At 59.6% G+C, this 20,250-nt stretch overlaps 3 long non-coding RNA genes across 3 annotated transcripts; 2 read left to right on the top strand and 1 right to left on the bottom strand.

The window, feature by feature from the left end:
• The first annotated feature begins 8,192 nt into the window (after window positions 1–8,192).
• LOC128774715 (uncharacterized) lies at window positions 8,193–11,076 on the top strand. Its single transcript, XR_008419123.1, has 3 exons — window positions 8,193–8,514; window positions 9,607–9,694; window positions 10,720–11,076. It is a non-coding gene; the product is annotated as an uncharacterized LOC128774715 (long non-coding RNA).
• An 887-nt stretch (window positions 11,077–11,963) lies between these two features.
• LOC128774711 (uncharacterized) lies at window positions 11,964–13,718 on the top strand. Its single transcript, XR_008419120.1, has 3 exons — window positions 11,964–12,147; window positions 12,432–12,623; window positions 12,718–13,718. It is a non-coding gene; the product is annotated as an uncharacterized LOC128774711 (long non-coding RNA).
• A 2,565-nt stretch (window positions 13,719–16,283) lies between these two features.
• LOC128774718 (uncharacterized) lies at window positions 16,284–19,671 on the bottom strand. The gene is made up of 2 exons (XR_008419128.1): window positions 17,340–19,671; window positions 16,284–16,544 (listed from the first exon to the last, which is right to left on the bottom strand). It is a non-coding gene; the product is annotated as an uncharacterized LOC128774718 (long non-coding RNA).
• Window positions 19,672–20,250: the final 579 nt, after the last annotated feature.

The raw sequence follows: 20,250 nt of genomic DNA on the forward strand, positions 1-20,250 counted from the left end.
GATGAGATACAGTTAGCTTAAGATAAGATAAGATAACAGACAGTTAGCTTAACCGTAGGTTGATGGTTAGTGCCACGGAAGCGTCAGCCTGAGACGATGCGAGTGGTGATGTTGGTGACGACAGCGATGCTGGTGGTGATGATGGGCCTCACAGCCTTGGCTGCACCCTGTCTGGGAGCTACTGCTAACGGCCAGGACACAGCCTGAGGATTCTGACCCCCACCTCTTAAGCCCACAGGACCCGTTCTAGCTCTCTTCTTTCCGACCACTTGAGGAGCATGTATTCTTCTTATTCCAACTGGAAGAAACGCTGATGTGTCGGGGCAGACCCTTCAACTTGTGTTATTGTCACAGCAATCGATCAGGTGCCCTGAACACAACCGTGGTTTGGCCGAAAGAGTCAACCGTGGGGCGGCGGGGTGCTGGCCGTAGAGGAGAAGGGCAGCGGACACGAGCACAGTGCTTATCTAAGCCGCTCAGTACTGTCCGTATCACCAGGGCTCCAGGAAGCGATTAGCTGAATGGTTTCCGTCAGAGGATGTTTTTGTGACCTCTCCTTACTCAGGGCGGCCCGGACCGTGAGGCCCTGGCCTGGCTGGCGGAACACGGGAGGCTGTGGCATGTCCGGCCCCCTCTCCTTCCTAAGCTCGGTCGCTGGCTTCCTGGAGCGAGGACCCGACGTGGTCCCTCTCCTCTGCTCCACAGTGGGCTCTGGGCTGCCGCGGGGGCCACACTCTTCTCCTGGCTCCTTCTGCATTGGGTGTTCTAAACATCCTCACTCGGGAGATCGAGTGGCTCTTAAAAGATCTGCCGTGGCCCGGTCTTAGAGGAAAGAACAGACAGAGTCCACACAGCAGTGACTCCCGTTGGCCCAGGAGGACTGGTTATAGCTGGGTGATGGGGCGAATGCGTCATGGTTAGAGGCCTTGAAGGGAGCGGGAGATGGCACTCCAAAATACACCACCTCGGCCTGAGGGTTATTTTGAGCTGAAGATAATTGAGACTCAGACGCAGAAAGAATCCTTGTCGGAGCCTCCCCTATCTGACTACCAGAAGCAACTTCTGGGAAATCAGGCTGCCACCAAGTCCTTCTTTAGGGCAGGTCTACTCCCAAAGGGGATCCCACGGATAAACCTATCCCAAGTCTCTTCTCCGGGGGTTTTATGGCCCTAAAAGGGCCAAAGAGGCCACCTACACCTGTAGAGACAAGTGGTGTCACAAACTTCCTTACATCTCACTTATTTTCCTGAAACACATTTGTCTTTCCTAAAGAAGTCTATTTGTTCCAACTTTAAGAAGGATCTTTCTCCCCTCTCCCTCTCCCCTACCAAGTTAGATATATAAACATCTAATTGAAACTACTGAACCAACTATTTGTCTTGGCTCCCATGGGCGCGTGACTAAACTATTTTCTTTTGTTAATCCGTTGCTTGTCAGTTTAATTCACAGGCCCCACGCACATAACCTAAGAGGGGCTCCTGCAGCCTTCTTGACAGAGGCTCCCCAACTTGGCCAGTCATGGGGGTGGGGTGAGGGAAGGCGGGTGGAAGGGGGGTGGGGGATGGGTGCTGGGACCGAGGACCCCTACACCCTCCATCTTCCTTTCTTTCTCGTATGTGTGACATCACACTCACAAAACTCAGCAGAATGAGTGGAAAGATCAAGATCGCTCATCATGTCCTTGGCAGACATTGTCACGTTGTGAAGGTGAGTGGGAGAAGAAGGCCCGGTCGAAGGCAGGCGGGGGCCCCCGTGGAGCAGGCCAGGATACGCGCCTCTCCAGGGTGGGCGGCTCATCGCAGTCTCGGGTGGCTAGTGGATATTGGAAAATTCCACCAAATGTTTAGTTTTCCCCGGTGTTTTGTTTCAATCGGGTTCAAAATGTCCCACGTGAGAAACGAAAGGGGGATTGGCCACACGGCCCCACCGCACCCCGCGTGTGTCATCTGCGTGGTGCTCGGAGAGAACTGGGAGCCCTTCGCTGCCTGGGCCGGGGGGACGCCAGGGGCTCAGCCGGCTCCAGCGTGCTTCCGGCATCAGGACAACCGGGACGGGGCGGCACTGTGTAGAGCGGCCCTCGGAACCCCGGCCCGGACGGGGCTGTGCTCACGTGGCCGGGGGTGTTTACCATCCCGGGCTTCACTGCTAGCTTGCACGTGTGAGCGGTCACACCCATATTTCCACGTAGGGACGGAGAAACATGGCTTCTCTATTTTGGGTAGCTCCTTTTAAATCATGCAGTGTGTCAGGGAGAGACACTTTGGAACGTCAGAAATTTGAAATGCAAAGTGCTGTAACATGGCTCTTAGCGCCTCGTGTGCTGAGAGCATGTCTGTTGAGAGTTACGTGGGCCCGGCTTTTGTGGCAATGAATCCCAATCGTCTGTTTGTCGCAGGCAGAAAACTGAAGGAACACGGAGCCCACAGCGCGGGGAGCGGCAGGGCTGGTGGCACGACCTTGAAGCGGGAGAAGGCGTCTTTTGCGTTCGGGACTTGTCACTATTTTAAGCATAACGGTGACATCTGGTATCGCTACATGTTGGTATCGCTACATGTTGTCTCTTTCAAGCGGTAACCGTTTTTCCCTCTGAATGAAGGCAGCGTCTGGTTCCGAAAGCCTTTTCCAGAATTTCTGGTTGCCACGAGCTTTCGTTTGGATGGTTTGGACGGGTTACACCACTCTGGCTCAAGCCGTCCGCCTGGCCTCTGGGTCACTGCTTATGCTCTGTGCTAGCTGGGATCCGTTTCTTCCTGGGAGAAAATAAGATCTACTGGATGATACCGTCCCTCGATCCAAGATCCTTAACTAGGGATCACCCAGGAGAGAGGCAAAAAGCTGAGCCGGCCCCTCCTGCCTGTTTCCAAGCAGTGAGCGAGGCTGCTGCACCATGTCTGGCCCATCGTCCTGCAGGGTGGGCTGTGCCGGCAGGCCCTGCGAGCCTCCCCACCGAGCATGGGGGACCCCCCTGCGCCCAGACCGTGGGACGCCCAGAGCCTCCTCCGTTCAGGGGCTCGAGAAAGACCAGCGGAAACAAAAGGCCCACTTTAAAAAACGCACAAAGGGCTTAACGGACATTTCCCAAAAGGAGAGACACAGACGGCCAGCGGGCCCCCGAAAAAAACTCCTCGCGGAACGTGGCTCACAGCCACCCCGAGGTACCGTTTCACACCCACTGTGGTGATGACGAGAAAACAAAATGCGAAATAACGAGTTCTGGCGGGACGGGAAACGGTGCGGCCGCTGTGGAAAACGGCGTGGTGGCTCCTCAGCAGGTGGAACGTGGAGTCACCGTATGGCCCGCGATCCCGCTCCCGGGTGCACGTCCAAGGCCGCCGAGAGCGGGGGTCTGCACGGATCGCCGTACGCCCAGGCTCGTAGCAGGTCTATTCACAGCAGCCAAAGGTTCAGATGACCTGAGTGTCTCTAGACGGACAGATGGCTGGGCACACGTGCCCTGTCCACGCAGGGGAGGGGAAAGGGTGGCTGTGGAGGCGGAGCCCAGGACCGGCCTTTCTCTGCAAGGTCTCCGGGGCCAAGAGCTGCCAGCTGGCATCTCGGAGGAGACCCCCCCGCCCCCCCCCCCCCCAGGCCAGGAGGAGGCTCGGGGGCATAAACACAAGCACGTCTTGGCCTCGTGTTCAGTGACAGGGTGTTCAGGGAGCCGCAGGACAGTCTGAAGGCTTCACATGAGGCAGTTCTCCGGGCAGGATGCGGGGCTGCTGGGACCCTTCCCAGCGGGATCCCCGGAGAACTCCAAGTTCGGTCTCTACATTTTCATTAAGAGCTTCCACCCGGGGAGAATGATGGATTAGATTTTGCTGTTGGAAAGAAGCCAGATAAAATTAGATGCCTCTTGGCTCCCCACCACCCACCCCTTGCCCCTGTTCTTTTCTGAAAGCTTTACTTTTCTCTCTCTGTTCCTGGCAGGAAGGAACCGAGCGGGTACGGTCGCTTCCTTGAGCCTCCCTGCCTTAATTTCAAGTGTGATTTTGCTATCGCTCTAATTTTCTTCTGTTCTGGAACAGCTTTGGGCCTTGGGCTCTGCATTGGGGGTGTGTGTGTGCGTGTGGTTTCTGTTTTCTTTTCAGTAAGCTTGTTAGAATTTATAGCTGGAAACGGAGAGAATACTCTGCCTCACAAAAGAAATTCATCTGATTCCTCACGTCTTGTCTCTTCTCTCCAAGTTCTCGTTCTTGGCCAAGCTGACCTGCCGTCTCATCCACCTAAATAGAATCGGGTTTGCCTCCCAGCCAGCCACTTTGTAGCAAAGCTGGGTTCTGACGGTCTGCTGTCTTCTGTTACCGCGCGCCGACAGTGGATTTCAAGAAGAGCTGTTGTGTTTTCCCAGTGCAGGAAAGGAAAGACTAGGGTTCCATCTGTCCAGAGGAGCTGAGAGCACATGGTTGGCAAACCTCCAGGGACAGACTGTGAGGCGGTCGCAGGTTGCAGAGGGCGCCGGAGCCGGGCGTGGGTGCCACTCACGTGGGTGTTGTTTTCTTGAAGTCGAACCCTGTGGAATTCAGCAGAGACCTCGAGCGGATTCGAACAGCCTCAGCCCCCACGTCCCGGGTCTCAAATTTACGTGTGGGAGGAGCCGCCCCGGCAGAGCTGCCTGCCCGCCATGCAGCCGAGTACCTGCTCCCGCAACCTGACCAGAACATTCCCCTTGTGCGTGCAGGCAGCCCACGCTCAGGGGCACGCCATGGTCCGAAGGGCCGGTCGTCCGGAACCCGGCGTTCCCAGCGACGAGAGCCTCACGCGTCTCTCCAGGCCTTTTTCTGGGCCGCCAGCGTGGACACGGCAGACACACAGACGCACAGACACGGCCTGAGAGGGTCTTCCTTCCAGCCCTGCCCTGAGTTCCCGCGCTGTCCTGCAGGGGCACCCCGGGCAGCTGAAAGCAGCTTAATGGACAGTTTTGTTGGTTTGGTGATGCCATCTCATGACGACATTACCCAAATCCCTTGGAACATTTTGGGGACTGTGGATTCGGGGGCCTGGACCAAGGGACTCGGCAAGGGAAGTGTGATCTGCCTGCTGCCCCTCGGGCTCGGGACCGGACCTCAGAGCCACCGTCGGGTCATGGCGGCCATTCCCATGGCTGTGCTGGTGCCCCCTGGGCCAGCAGTGGCCGTGTGCGATTTTGTCAGTCGTTTCTTTCTTTAAAAAAGATTTTTTTTTAATCTTTATTTTGAGAGAGAGAAAGAGTGTGAGCAGGGGAGGGGCAGAGAGAGGGGGAGACACAGAATCCAAGGCAGGCTCCAGGCGCCGAGCTGTCAGTGCGGAGCCCGATGCGGGGCTCGAACCCACGAACCGTGAGATCATGACCTGGGCCAAAGTCGGACACCGAACCGACTGAGCCACCCAGGCGCCCCTCGTCGGTCGTTTCTGACTCGCCGTTGGTGCCGGCCGCAGCGAGGAGGAGCCGGGGTGCCCGCCACATGCCGCTGGACACCGCGGCCTCTGTGCCCCGGAAGTGTGGCTGGCCCGCAGCGAGGGGCTTCGGGGCGGAGTCCCACCCGACGGGGAGACTTGGCACAGATCGCGAGACGGCAGGTGAATAACGCGCTATATGCGTTACGTGGCCGGGTGGTAGTGTTTTAGACCGATCCGGTTAAGTGTATCATTCACATTAACTCTGTGTTTCCTTTTCCTTTTACGATATGGGCAGCTCCTGGAAAACTCAACAGCCGAGGGGCGCTCCGCTGGCTCTGTCGGAGGATCGTGCGGCTTTTGATCACGGGGTCGTGAGTTCCAGCCCCACGCTGGGTGTAGAGGTTATTATTTAAAAAAATTTTTTTTAACGTTTTTATTTATTTTTGAGAACAGAGGGAGACAGAGTGTGAGCAGGGGAGGGGCAGAGAGAGGGGGAGACACAGAATCCGAAGGAGGCTCCGGGCTCCGAGCTGTCAGCACAGAGCCCGACGTGGGGCTCGAACCCACGGAGTGTGAGATCATGACCTGAGCCGAAGTCGGACGCTCAACCGACAGAGCCACCCAGGCGCCCCTAGAGATTATTTAATAAAATCTTAAAAAAAAAAGGTGAGTCTGTGGCTCATATGGTATTTCTTTGGATGGAGCTGTGCCACAGCCGCCTTCTCAGAACACACGTGCACGGACACGCACGCAAATGAGCACACGCCATCGCACGCAAACACGGGCATGTGTATGTGCGCGCAGATGTGGATGCGACACGGTGCATGGTGCGTGAGTGCACACGAGCACGGGCACACGCACGTGAGTCCTGCTCAGGACGCAGCTGGATTCCGGCCGACGCTGGGGCGCCGGGGGCCTCGAGGCTCCTGGAGGGGAGGGGAAGTAACAGGCCTGAGGTCACAACGGGGAACGGGGCCATCCCCTGTCCCGAGTGCATCAGTCACATGTCCTAAGGACCCTGTCCTGCAGGGCGTGCCACGAGTGTGGGAACCTCGGGCCGTGACGGCGGGAAGGACGTCAGACACACCGGCCTCTCTCCGCTCCAACTTTCTCTGCCACCCCCGGTCTGTGATTCTAAACGAATTGATTTTTCACGGTTTCTTCTGTTTTAAAAAACGAGGCGAAACGCACATAAAATTAACCGCTTAGTACTCGACAATGCAGCGGCATTTAGCACATTCACAGTGCTGTGCACCCACCACCTCTGTCTCGTTCCGGAACATTCCCATCACCTGCCCCCAAAAGAAACTCTGTACCCGGTAGTGGTCACTCCCCACCCACTGTGCTCTCGGTGTCCGCGGGCTTGCCTGCTCCGGGCGCGTCCCGTCAGTGGAGTCACGCCGTGTGGCCTGTTGCCTGGCTTTCCCCGCTGAGCGGCCCGCGTGTGAGGTTGGTGTTGCGGGATACGTCCGTGCCTCTTTCCTGCGACGTTCCGCGTGTGGATGGGGTGCTTTATTTGTCTGTCCGTCTGGGGATGGACCTGCGGGTTGCCTCTGCCTTTTGCTGTTGTGCTGCCGCGACGTGGGGCCGAGTCTGACACCTGCCTCCGTTCCCGTAGGGTCTGCGCCCACGGGTGGAGAGGGGCCGCCTTCAGGACGGGCTCCGGCCCCTCTCCCACAGCCCCTTCGGGACCTTGGAGGAACCCCCGTGTCGCTTCCAGACCGAATGCCGTGCGGCTGGCTGGAGGCCGGCGGTGCCCCTCCACAGGGGTCCAGCCAGCGAGCCTCTGGGAGCCGCCCCCGGGCTTCGGGCCCTGGAGCAGCGGATCTGCTGCTCCCTCAGGGAGCGGAGGCTGACCATTCATTCAAGCCTCTGCCGAGAGAGACCTTCGTACGTGTGCGTTGGAAGGCCGAGATCTTCTCATAAAGTGGGGCCAGAGTTCACTTCTCAGACCCCCGGATGAGCGCTGGGGCGGGGCGCGTGGGGGCCTCGGGCCCTTTGGCCGGGCTTTCCGCCCGTGGAGGCTGGTGCTCCCGGCCCACCCTCTTGGCTTCTTTGTCTGTTAGGTTGGGCGGCGAGTGGCTGCGCCGTGGGGGCCCCGGCAAAGGCGGGAGACCGCGGGGTGGTGGGAGTGAGGAAGCGGGGGTGCCTGGCGGAGTCCGGGGAGGGAGGGCGGGTGCGGCACGCTGCCCGCCTGCTCGCCCGGGGCCCTGTCTGCTGGGGGACGGGCCGCCGGGCCTCGCAGGGCGGCCTCGGGCTCCTTTACCGAGGCAACGTTCACCTGGCACAAAATAACCATGTTGAGGGGAGCAACTCGGTGGCGTTTAGGCCATTCACGAGGTCGTGCGACATCGCCTCTCTCTGGGCCCAAGACATTTTGCTGTCCCCAAATGAAACCCCAGGTCGGTTGGCACTGGCTCCGGTGCCCACCGTCTACTCCCCGCGTCTGTGGCTTGGACCCCTCCAGGGACCTCCCAGAAGGGGAACCACAGCATGTTCCCGTGGCGGCGGCTTTCCGTGGGCGCGACGTCCTCCGGGTGCGTCCGATCGGAGCGCGCGTCAGAATCCCCTTCCTTTCTGAGGCAGGGTGGTATTCCATCCTGTGGATGGGCCCCGTGTTGCCCACCCTCCTCTGTGGGCGGACTCTGCCCCGCTGTGGACACTGCGGCACAGGTCCTCGCGTGCGGGGGTGGTCGCGGGGCGGCTCCGCGGATGGGTCTGTGGGGCGGGTTGGGTCTGCGTGGTTCCCTGCGTCTCCTCCTGGGGCCCCTCCCGGAGATGCGGGTGTCTGCCCCCGCCTGGCCCTGCTTTCCACGAGCCGCCTGCAGGGAGGCCGCGAGCAGAGCCACGCGTCTGCGCACAGGCTGCGTTGGGGCCGCCGCTCTGCACCTGCGGATCAAAAAAGTTGTTCCCGGACCTCGGCTTTCAAGACAGCTGAAGGATGTTCGTGGGAAGAGGCCTGTGGGATGATAAAAAGTCGACATTTGATCTTTGTCCCCAGGCACTGGCCCCTGGGGCGGGTGAGGCTCTTTGGCTTGCTGCTGAGACGCCTGGGGGCTGCTCCCAGAGAGACCAGTGGAGGAGCAAAGTGATGGGGATCGACGCCCAGCCTCCGGTGACGCGATCAATCGCGCTTCTGTAATGAAACCGCCCCTGGGCTCCTGGGGAGAAGGGACACATTGAGGTGCCGGGAGGGTGGTGCCTCCCCCCCCCCCCGCATCTCCCCGCCCCCCTCCCCCCCCGCAGGGTCTGGAGGCTCCGAGCCCCTTCCCCACCCCTTGCCCTGAGTGTCTCTTCCATCCCTGTTCCCGAGTCTTATCCTTCATAAGAAACCCCCAAACTCCCCGGGTGACCTGATGCTGTGGCACCTGACATGGGGGAGTCTCGAGGGGCCCCTCAGCCCGGGGGGTCTGCACTGACGTTGGCGGTTGGTATCGGGATTGAGTTCAGTCGCAGGACCCCCGGCTGGTGTCCGGAGAGCGGCAGACTCGGCTGATGTCAGGAGAAAAGCGCACACGTTGTGTTGGTCGTGCCCCGAGTGACAGCAGCTCAGTGGCCTCCTTTCTGACGTGGGAGGTTCTCGGGTGGGAGGAGGCGGAAGTTTGGAGCCTCCTGTGGAACTGGACAATCCTGCGTCCATGGCCCCACCGCCCCTTGTCCACCTCCCACACAGCGCGGGCGTTCCCCGTGTCCTAGATCACCAGGGCCAGGGACTGGGCAGCAGCGGGCGGTCGTGCCCAAGCCCGTTCGAATCTCAAGCCTGCAGCCTGCCGCCCCAACTCAGGCCTCTGCCCCCAACACTCTGGTGCTTCCTGTGCCCTGTGTCCGTGGGCGTAATAAGCTGTCTTTGCCCGGAGCCTCTCCTCTGTGGACATGAATATTTGGGGGACCCTGATCGGCTCACACTGCGTTGATGGTGTGCAGGCCTCAGTGAAGTTCCTCTCGAACGGGAAGCTACTCCCACGTCTGCGCTGCACTAGGCCAGCAGGGCTGGCCGGGGCTCACTAGGGTGGGACGTGGTCACCTTTGGGTGTGGCCCCTGCCCCAAGGCTGAGCCCGGGGTCCTGGGAGCCTCCGCCTGGGCTCTGAGGTGCTGCTGATTCAGTGCATTTCAGTTAGGCAGGAAGTTCCTGAGAGGAAAACCACAAGCTTTATGTTTATTTAATTCCAGCCATTCTGTGGTTTTTGGAGATGGCCTTTAAAGATTTGTTTTTGATTTTTATCTCAAAGAGAATGCAGAAAAGCCCATGGGTCGGGCTCCAGAGAAAATACACACAAAGAAGAGAAGTGAATTTGGATCTCACCAGGCAGCTTTCGGGTAAGCAAGTGGCAGGATGGGGCTGGGGTACGTCCCCTCAGGGTAGCAGCCCTGCGTGGCCTGCACATGTGGGTCACGGAGACACGCTCTCTGGAATCCAAACGGGCCTTGCGTTCAGGCCCACGGGCAGCCTGCGCTGGAGCTTGGGCTCTGGGGAGGCCTCCCTTCACGGACCCAGGGTACCTTGTTCACCCCTCTGGCCACAGCGAGGGGCCAGGCCTCGGGGGTCCCGTCCAGCACCACCGGAACCAGTGGGGTAGGAAGCGGCCCCTGGAAACACCATGATAGGTGCCCATCTTGGCTGGGGGAGGGGTGGGGGGTGCCCCGGGACAGTGGCACCGTCAGCCCAGAACCCCTGCCACGTGCCCACCTTGGTCCCTCTCGGCTCTGTATGCTCTGAGTTCCCCGCCAGCGCCTTGCACGGGGTGGCCCGCCTCCTGATGCTCCCCACGCAGACCTGTCTGAGGGCAAGGCTCTTGCCTGGAGCAGCAAAGTCATCGGGAGTCTTTCCTCCGGGTCAGGACCCCCTCCTGGAATCTGAGGTCATTCTCTGTGCCAAGGGAGGGTCACTAAATTCTTAGGAAAACTCCAAAGCAGAGTCAACAGAGAAGTTAATCCACGCTGTAGGGTCCTTTGGGGAAGGGGATCAGCTCTGTGACACCCACGAGCTGCCACGTGTGGACCCTGTGCAAGCTGGGGCGCTCACGGAGTGGGCCCTGGGCCAAGAGGTTGACGCTGCTGCATCTCATTTATTTCTGGAGAGCTCAGGCTCTGCCCAGTGGGTCCCCGGGTTTGAGTCGGCCTGACATCACCACGCTACAGGAGGCAGTGTGTGTGTGTGTGTGTGTGTGCGTGCGCGTGCAGGAGCGGGCCTGGCATGTGCCATGGGGGAGGGCGTGATTCCCCCGTGCTCTGTCAGCAAGGAACCTTCCAGGCCCCTTCTCCCCTCGTAGCCTGGAAACTGCCAGTGCCCTCTTCCCGTCAAACTCTCTTCGTTCATTTATGTGATTTCCTCGTACTTTCAGGCTCCGGCTGCCTGGGCCGTGGCCAGTGGGAGCCTGTCCTGGGGGCGTCCTTCCTTGGTGTCCGGGACTCCGGTGTTGAGATCCTCCGCCCGTCCCCTCTGTCCTGGTGCCTCTGGCAGACGCGGATTTGAGAAAGTACACGCTTCCGTGGGTGCCTTCGTCTACCACCGCTCCCACCAGAGCCATGAGTTCGCTGATGCCTCGGCTCCACCGCGTCCGCAGGCTCGTTTGGGTTTTCCGTGTCAGAGCCTGTGGCTCCTGTCTCCACAGCGCGGATCCCCCCTGTGCTGCTCAGAGCCCTGCTGCCACAATGCCGGTGTGACTGCCAGTCCGGGGGCGGGGGCGGGGGGACCTCGGGCCGACCCTCTGTGGCTTTAGGGTTGCTCCTTCTGGGAAGGGCAGAGCGGTCTGCCCTGGCCTCCGCTCAGGGCCATCAGGGAGGTGGAGGGGAGCCTGGTTCCACCACCAGCTCTGGGTATGGTCGTGTCCACCCCACGTCCCCTCGGGACGGGGGCCGAGACGCCGGCTGTCCCGTTGGAGCCAGGGCGCGGCTGTGAAGACGCAGTGGGGCGCCTGGTGAGCCCTTGTGGCTGGGGTGCTGCGTGTGTCCACGTCTAGGACCGCAGAATGAGCGGCGTTCCCCTGGGCGTCGGCTTCCGCTCCTGCAGCCGCGTGATGCCCACCCCGAGGCCGCCGGCCTGCACACCCGTGAGACCCTCGGGCTGACACGGCTACTCCTGCTCTGCTGTGCCGGCAGCCACTGTGGCCACTGGGACGCGTGCCGGTCACTGTCCTCTGCTCTCTGGTCACCACACGCCCCGTCCCCGGTGCTGTGGGTGGCGGACCCGCATCTGTAGCTCCTCTGAGCTTCTGGTGCCTCCTGCGCGTTTCCTTCGTGGAGCCTCCTGCGTGTCCCGGCGACCGGTGGAAATCGTGTTTGCGCTGAACAAGCCAGAGGTGGTTTCTCGCTACAGCAGGGAGGACCCGTTCCACATCCTGTGACAGGGACGGAGGAGGGGGTGTCCCTGGCCAATGGAGGGCTCGTGGACGCTGGGCCCACCGTGGACTCAGGAATCTCTGTTTGTCTTTAGGGTCTTATTACTTTCCTGGGGCTGCCCTAACGAAGCCACAGACTCAGGGCTCAAACCGCAGGCATCCCTCTCAGCCTGCAGGCCGCAAGCCCTAAACTGAGGTGTCGCGGGGCCATGCTGCCTTTGGCCTTTGGGGCACTGCCTTTCGGGCACCCTGTACAGCTTCCAGCCTCTGGTGGTGCCAGACATACTTGCCGTCCCTTGGTTGGTGGATGCGTCACCCCCTCTCTGCCTCCAGGGGCACACGGCGTTGCTCTCTTGTTGGGGGGGAGTCACCGACTCTAGCTGGTCACCGACTCCCTCTTACTGATGGTGCCTGCAGTGGCCCTGTTTCCAAGTAAGGCCCCATGCTGCGATCCCCAGGGTCAGGACTGAGACATATCGTTTCGTGGGAGGGTTCAACCTAGTGCAGGTCCCAGCTGTGCCCTCTTCCATTCGACGGTATTGAAAAACCATTTACATTAAAAAAAATTAGCTTTGAGAGAAACGCACAGAAATGTGGCTTTTCCCAAGCTCACTGCCACCACCTCCAGCCCCGTGGTGGTGGGTCGCGAGGCCGGGCATCCCGGGGGTGCTGTCCGCGTGCAGAGGCCCCGTGCATCATCTGCCCTCCTCCCTCAGCCCCAGGACGCCGTGGGGATTGCACAGCATCGGTGTGTCCAGAGCTGCTGGGTTCTTCTCAGTGGCTGCGTGAGAAGCCGTCGGGAGACTTTCAGGACGTAATCACAAAGGCCGGAACGAGCAGAAGGTACCCTCACAGACCAAGCGTGATCTGAGTTCCTGCCAGGGAGCACCTGGGCCCAGGACATGGGTGTTCGTAAATTATTGTTTGATTTTGAATTCATCTCACTTTTAGAGAAAAGTTGTGAAAAACAGTACAGCGGCTCCCCGTGTTCTTTTCTGGCAGGTCGCCCAAACGTTCACGTGTTCCTGCGTTTGCTTTCTCCTTCTCGCACCTGAATCTGCAGAGTGGAATATGTCGGGGTGTGTTCCCCACACCAGGGTGTGCTGCCGCCGGGGCGGCCGTCCGTGTTGCTGCAACGATACATGGTCTCTACTCTGCAGTCTGCATTCACAGGTCTTCGGTTCTCTGTCCCGGGAAGGACTCCCACTTCTCCCGGGGGCCTTTCCGAGGACCTCACCTTCTTGCTTGCCATCGTTGCCGGGGTCCCTCTGCCACTCCATCCTCCAGCTGGTGACTTTGTGTGGCTATGAGCACTTTTGGTTTTTGTGTGTTAGTTTTAGCCTTACTGAGTTCGTTTATCCCTTGAGTCTGTTTCCTCCCTGTTGATGGCCTGGTGCCACGCTCGCTGCCCGGTCCGGAGTCCCATGTGGCTAAGCTCGCGTGTACAGATGAGATGAAATGAGACCAAAGGCTCACGATGCCGCCACATTCGCCCCATTCCCAGTGCTTGGCGGCCGCACGGGCTTGGCGGGTTTCCGACACTGAGCTTGTGGGACATCCCCTCATCGTGAAAAGTTCACTGCATGTTACTGTTCCAGCGTTTTCCAGGTACGTCAGTGTAGCCTTTGCAAATGGACACAGCTGGCTTTGGGCTCTGTTCTCGGGGCCTTGACGGGTTCCCCGTGTCTGACTGCAGCGGCTGAGGCCTCCAGGGCCGGGCTGGCGGGCGGTGAAGGCAAGCATAGTCCTCATCTTGCCCCTAATGACACCAGCGTCTGCTTCAGTGAGGTGGAGACTTTAGAAAAGGCTCTGTTACTATGTTAAGAAAGCGGCTGTCACTTCCTGTTTTCCTTACTGTTTGTACTTTTATCAGGAATGGGTGTTAAATTTTGCCAGAGGCTTTTTGTGCACCTATGGGGAGAAAGCACGTGATTTTTCTCTTTGGGTCTGTCAAGAGTGACTTTCACAAATGGATTTCCCAGCAACCAGGCGGGCTGTGGCATCTGGGCGTCAGTCCCGCACGTGGTCACCGTGTCTGTCTTCCCACCCATTGCACCTTCCAGTAGGGTCTGGGGGTCAGAGCTCCCGTTGCGGTGGGGCTCTGCCGGCTGGCCTTCTAGGAGGGGGCTGGGGTCAGCACTCCTGGGCGGGGCTCCACTGGCCGGCACAGTTTAGCGTGTGCCCCTCCACTTCAGGGCGCCGGAACAACTGGGCAAGCTGTGACCATCTGGTCCCTAGACATGTGGTGGAGTTCATCTGTGGAGTCATTAGGGCCCGTTTTCGTTGGGGGCTGCGGTTCGCTGGAGGCTCTTTTCTTCCGTGGAACCGGTGTGGTTAGGGTCCCGCCCCCCACTGTAGCCGCTTCATCTGGAAATTCGCATTTATTGCGCTCCGCATGAAATGTCACTGCGGGATAGTTATTCTATGTCATTTATTCCTAGCGGGGCCAGAACTCGAGCCTCCTCTGCCACCCAGCGCCTGGCGCTTCCTGGGCCCTTGCGGGTGGGCGAGAGGCGGACTCCGCCTGCAGTCTGCACAGGCCGAGCGGAGCAACCGCGGCTCGAGCGGCACACGCGGTTCGCGGGGAGACCAGTTCGGCTCTGCTCGCTCTCCACTCGGCCTCGTGCCGGGCAGGGTGGCCCCGGGAACGCGGGTGGCCGCAGCGGAGCTTCCTGGGGGAGGGGAGACGGCTGTGCCCAGGCACAGCCACAGGCCACTGCCACCGACAGCGCATCTCTCGCGGCCGCCTGGCGCTGCCTGCTGGAGGTTGTGCGCAGGCGCAGCTGCAGGCTCCCGCTGTTGGCCTCGAGGCTCCCCTGTCGCGCAGCCGCACTGTCCGCGCGCCGCCGCCTGCTCGAGGCCGTGCGCAGGCGCAGCTGCAGGCCTTGCAGTTGGCCTCGAGGCTCCCCCGTCGCGCAGCCGCACTCTCCGCACGCTGCCGCCGGCTCCAGGCTGTGCGCAGGCGCAGCGTTGGCGGTCTGGCAGCAGGAGGCGGGGAGTCGGCACAGATGGCGCCTCCTTGGCTCCTGAGCCGAAGCCAGGGGACCACGGCGGAAACTCGCGGACTCTATGCTGCCGGGCGTCGGGCCGTCTCTCCGAGAAGAGGAGCGTGAGTAGGGGTCCGCCGGGAAGGGCAGCGTGTCCTAGAGCCCCGTGAGCGGGGATGAGGCAGGTGGGGCGGCCGGGCGGGGCAGCTGGAGCTCTGGCTGGCGACATGCTTTGGGGTGGGATCCGCGGCAAGTGCCGGGGAAGGCTGTGAGGACGGTGGGGGACTGGGAGGCGGGCTGGTGCGTCAGGCGTTTGGACCGGATGTGGAGGGATCGCCGGGCAGCTGGACACGCTGGGGAGGGAGGGGGCTGAGTGGGGGGCTCACGCGGGCTCAATCAGGCCCTGGCCAGTGGAGTCTGGAACCTGGCAGGGCACGCGTTCCTCTGTTGTGGGCCTTGGACGTAATCTGTGGCGGAAGTTGCTGGTGTGGGCTCCTAGCAGGCGCCGTTATCAGCAGGAGTGGGAGCGGGGTGGTGGCTTGACTCGGTCACCCGAGGACGCCCCAGGTGGAGGACAGGCTGGTCCCCCCGGGGATGCCTGCAGGGTCTCACACGCCCTTCCTGCGCGCCCCAAGTGGGCCAGCATCTGCCCGGTCCCAGTGGTGGCCACACACCGGCTTTTGGGCTGGCCCCGGTCACCTTCCTGTTCTGGAGCTGTCTGGACAGGACACAGACCCCAGGGACATGGGTCCCCTTTGTTATGAGGGGCCCGTCGGCCCTGGAGGTTGGCTCTGCGGAGTCTTTGCTTCATGCATCCCCCTCTCACAGCCAGGGACGGGGGACGACTTCAGGGGAGCAGATGTTTGGGTCACAGTCGGAAAATAGAGCTGAGAACACAGGCGGGTGGGTTCCTTCTCTCCAGACTCACATCCATGTGATTTCCGTGGTTTTTGCCCTTTGTCTTTTTTCACTGTCAGAGGCCGAGAGGCACCGTGAGAATGCAGGTAAGCCCAGGACACGGGGCTGTCCCCACCCAGGACCCTGTGGTTCCATCCCGAGGACCAGGGCTGCTCTGGCCCCGTGACCGTGCGAACATGCCACCCTCTCTGAAATGTCTGTAGGCTTTGGTCAGAGTCAGATACGGTTCCTCCCCTGTCCCTGGGGTTCCCGAGCTTCTCACCCTAGCACGGGTTGCCTTGATAGTTAAAAGGACACAAGAAAACAAACCCAGACCGAACCAAACAAAAAAGCTCACTAGAAATTAAGAAAATGAATAAATATTGAAAGCAAGGCCTGGGGAGATGGTGTAGAGCTTGCAGGTTTAAAGCGTGTTGCTGGCTTTCTTCAAGTGACGGGCCCAAGGGGAGATGCCACCGCTGTGGTGTCCACCCTGGCGTTTGAGCCAGTGGTCGGAGAATCTCTGACAAGATGCTAACAGCCGGCTCTTGTTGCATGACCTGGCCCTGGACGTGACAGGTGACTTTCAGGACAGAGCTGGGGATGTCTGTGGGGACTTGAACACACCCCTCCAACACGCCGAACAAGTAGAGCGAAAGTAGGGGAAAATACAGAAAATCAGAATACCGTTGTTGATAAAATGAATTTTATTTACATTTATAGATATTTGTATCCTGGAGATAGGCATTTATAAACATGTGCATCATTATTAGGGATTTAGTAATATAATTTTATATCTGAGAGTCGGTACTAGTTATTTATGAGTTGATGCTGAAAAGTATTTAATTTTCCACACCAGTTTATGATAAAAACCCTCAGAAAATTAGGAATATGGCACGTCATTTCTTGAACTTGAAAGAGAGTGTGCAGCACAGACGCACAGCACTGTGGGGGACGACTTCCTGACCTCTTTGCTGTAAGTTGGGAATGAGGCCAGGCTGCCCGCAGGCCTTACGCCGACTTAGAGGAGGTCACAAGGGGGTGTGGTGAAAACCGCATACTGACCGTCACCGGATCAGATGTATAGATTCCTGGAAAGACAGAAACCACCAAAACTGTGTCAAGCAGAAACAGGCACTCTGAACAGGTCTGTAAGGGAGAGATGAAATTCCTAATGTAACTTCCGGCAGAGGAGCCCAGGAGGCTCCTCCGAAGCCTGTAGGGTTGTCAGCTGGGAGCTGGGAGCCGCAGGGGGACGCCTGCAGGCCTGGGCGCCAGTCCCCGGGGAGGCCCCGCCCAGAGCCTGGCAGGCCTGTGGGGGAGGGGCAAGGTCTGGTCCCATTCTCGCCTTCTCAGAGACCAGAGTCACCTCGAAGCGGCAGAGTTTCGGTGGAGGGACTCGTGGGGAGGCATGCGGCCCAGGTCCTTTCGGCCATAAGCCGGGGAGGCACGCACCAGCTTCCTTCCTGCCTCTAGCTGTCATCGCCGATGGGCCTCACAAGTCATGCTCATGTGGGGACGTCCCTCTGGGGCTCCTCAAGCCGAGAGCCGCCAGGAGGGCAGTGTGGGGCAGGCCTCACCCAGGCTGACACCGGATCCAGCATGTTACCAAACTTGGGGTAGGAGGGGGGCCCACCAGGAGATCTGTGAGGGTCAGAGGCCCTTCCCCTCTGGCGTGTGTCAGCCCCCCACGTGGGCCATCACCGAAGGCTGCGAAGGGGGAGCGGGGTTGCCAGGGACTGGCCTGGGAGGCGCACACCAGGCTGCGTGAGTTTCTGGAGGGTGGCAGTGCCTTCCTGGGGGCGGGCTGGATGGTGCCCCCCGAAGGTGTGTCCCTAGTTCCTCTGAACGTGGCCTTGTTTGGAGACAGAGTCTTTACAGATGGAATTGAGTTAAGGTGAGGGGCTGGGCTACAGTGTGGGCATCCTCAGGGGGCTTAGAGGGACCTGGGCCGTGGCTTCCGTACCGATGAGATGGAGGGCCACAGCCGCGCCGAGGTCCCCCACGCTTCCGTGTGTGAAACAGAGTGTGACCGCACACGGCTTGTGGGTTCCGACAAAAGGGCCCGTCGGAAACCCATGCCCCTGCCCCCACCATTGCCCTGGAAGCTCCTTGTGCTCCCTCAGGTCTGTCCATCTGTCCAGAAGGGCCCCACCTGTCCCAAAACTGCGCGTGAAGTGCGGCCGGTCTGTACGTGGCCTCATGTGTCTGGTTTCTTTCACTCAGTGTAATTCCTCTCTCCCCCTTCCCTCCCTGCGTGGCTCTGAAGGGTGGTGGCGGGACAGGCGTCCTTGTCTTGCGCCCAAGCTGCTGGGAGGCACCGCAGCCGTGGTGGGGTAGAGCTCATCAGTAGGCCGAGGAGGTTCTGCTTTGTTCCTGATTTGCTGAGAGGCAAAACAAATTGTTTTTGGTCACGAATACATGTTCGATTTTGCCTAGTATTCTTTCCGCATCTATCGATTGTGTTTTTTTCTTAGTCTTTTCATTGATTTTCCACTGTTTTTGATAACGTTTACTTTTGAGAGAGACAGACAGACAGACCAGAGTGCAAGTGGGGAGGGGCAGAGAGAGAGGGAGACACAGAATCGGAAGCAGGCTCCAGGCTTCGAGCCGTCAGCCCAGAGCCCGACGCGGGGCTTGAACCCAGGAACCGTGAGATCATGACCTGAGCCGAAGTCGGACGCTTAACCGACGGAGCCACCCAGGCGCCTTGATTTTCCATTTTCAAACTGCTCTTGCGTTTCTGCGGTGAACCCCACTTGGTCACGGCACGTGATTCTGCGTTTACGTGTCTACAGCTGGTGCACTGGCTGGTATGCTGTTAAGGACTTTTCTACGTTCGTGAGATATGTCGGTCTGTGGTTTTTTTGTGTTGTCTTTCCTGGGTTTGGTTTTGGTAATGCTGGCCTGATAAAATGAATTGGGAAGTGTTCCCTTGTTTTGTACTTTCTAGAAGAGATTGGGTAGAATTGGTGTTTTTTCTTTAAATGTTTGGCAGAATTCACCAGTTAAACCACTTGGACCTGGACGTTTATATTTTAACTGCAAATCGAATGTCTTTATCAGTTACATATTATTGAATATCTAGTAACATGTGGATGAGCTTGGCGTTTTGTGGATTTGAGGGATTGGTCCGTTCCATCTAAGTTATCAAAGTTTCTGCTTCTCGCTTTCGGTAGCTCAGGTGTAGCCCAAGGTCAAGGGTGAGTCCCGACAAGGCCGAGGGGCAGCTGTTCCCCCAGGGCTGACCAGAGCATTTAGAGGAAGCGTGGGCCGATGGGGCTGCCCTGTTGCGCCCACATCACGGCTGGGATGGTGGCTGTGCTGTGTCCTGAGGCTGCTGGAACTATTTACCACGAACTAGGCAGCTGAGGACACCAGGAGCTTGTTTCGTCAGAGTCCTGGAGGCCAGAGTTTGAGATGAAGACCCTCGTGGGGTCGTGCTCTCTCCAGAGGCTCCAGAGGAGGCTCCTTCCTGCCTCTGGGGGCTCCCGGCATCCCTTGGGTTGTGGCCGCATCCCTCCAGGCTCTGCCTCTGTATTCATGTGGTCTCTCCTCTGTGTCTCTTGTAAGGATGGTTGTCACTGGATTCAGGATCTGTCCTGGTAAGCCAAGACGATCTCCTCTTGAGACCTTTAATCACAACAGCAAAGATCCTAAGTAAGGTCCTATCCCTAGGGATGGGACTTGCCCCTTGCCCACTGGGGGCCGCGTTTACTCTGCGCCCCTGTTGCCGGGCTTTCTCACCCTCCCGCCTCCCCGCCAGCCTGTTCTGGGAGACCACCCTCGTTTAGATCTTGCTCCAGAGCCGAGCTGCTTTTGGAACCCGAGCCAGAGACCCCAGTCCTAAAAAGGTGTGTCCCACTGAGTCCGGGGACCTGGCATCTTCTGTGTTGCATGTGGCTGTCCCTCCTGCACCGGCAGCTGTCTTGCCCCGGCCATTCGGGCGTGGCTGGGCTAGGGGAGAACCGACCCCGAGAAGGCAGGGAGCCCTCCTGAGTGCCCTCCCCTGGCGCTGGGGACTTGGGAAGGGAGGACTACTGTGTGGTATCTCTGTGGGGTCAGGGGGCAGAGCTGCGGCCTCCACCTGGAGGCCCTCTGTGCTTCGCTGCTCTTCCCCAACCCCAGCGCTTAGGGATGAAAGGAGGTGTCCCCCCAGCAAGATCTTGCAAGAAGAGTGAGTGTGGAATGAGCCCGGGGGGCTGTGTGCGGTGGGCTCATTGCTCACAGCTGCCCTGCGTGGGGCCAGTCAGCGCAGCTGCAGATTGGGCAGGGGGCCGGGCCCAGCAGACTGTGTCCTCCTGGTACCTTCCTGGCTCCTGAGAGGCAGCGGACACCACCCTCCTGGGCATCCTGTGGGGGCACAGGGACGGTCAGCAAGACCGTGTGGGCTCTGGGCTGGCCTCGGATGTCCCCACCCCTGGGGTGTTGGACCTTCCTTTCGAAGGGGCATTGGAACCCGGAGAGAGTTCCTTCCTTGGCGTTTCGAAGCCTGGAGCTTATGTTCCTTGCTGTAGAAGGAAAAGGCAGCTGATACCTCCGGCAGGTGGCTCCTGCTTGGAGGCTGTCCCTTGGGGTAGATGCCCTCGGTCTGGCGGGCTGCAGCCTGTGGGCCCACAGGGCGGAAGGTCAGGTCTGGGTGCTCATTCCT

The sequence above is a fragment of the Panthera pardus genome, unplaced genomic scaffold, assembly GCF_024362965.1.
Source record: "Panthera pardus isolate Hobbes unplaced genomic scaffold, ASM2436296v1 HiC_scaffold_4, whole genome shotgun sequence".
Classification (NCBI taxonomy): Eukaryota; Metazoa; Chordata; class Mammalia; order Carnivora; family Felidae; genus Panthera; species Panthera pardus.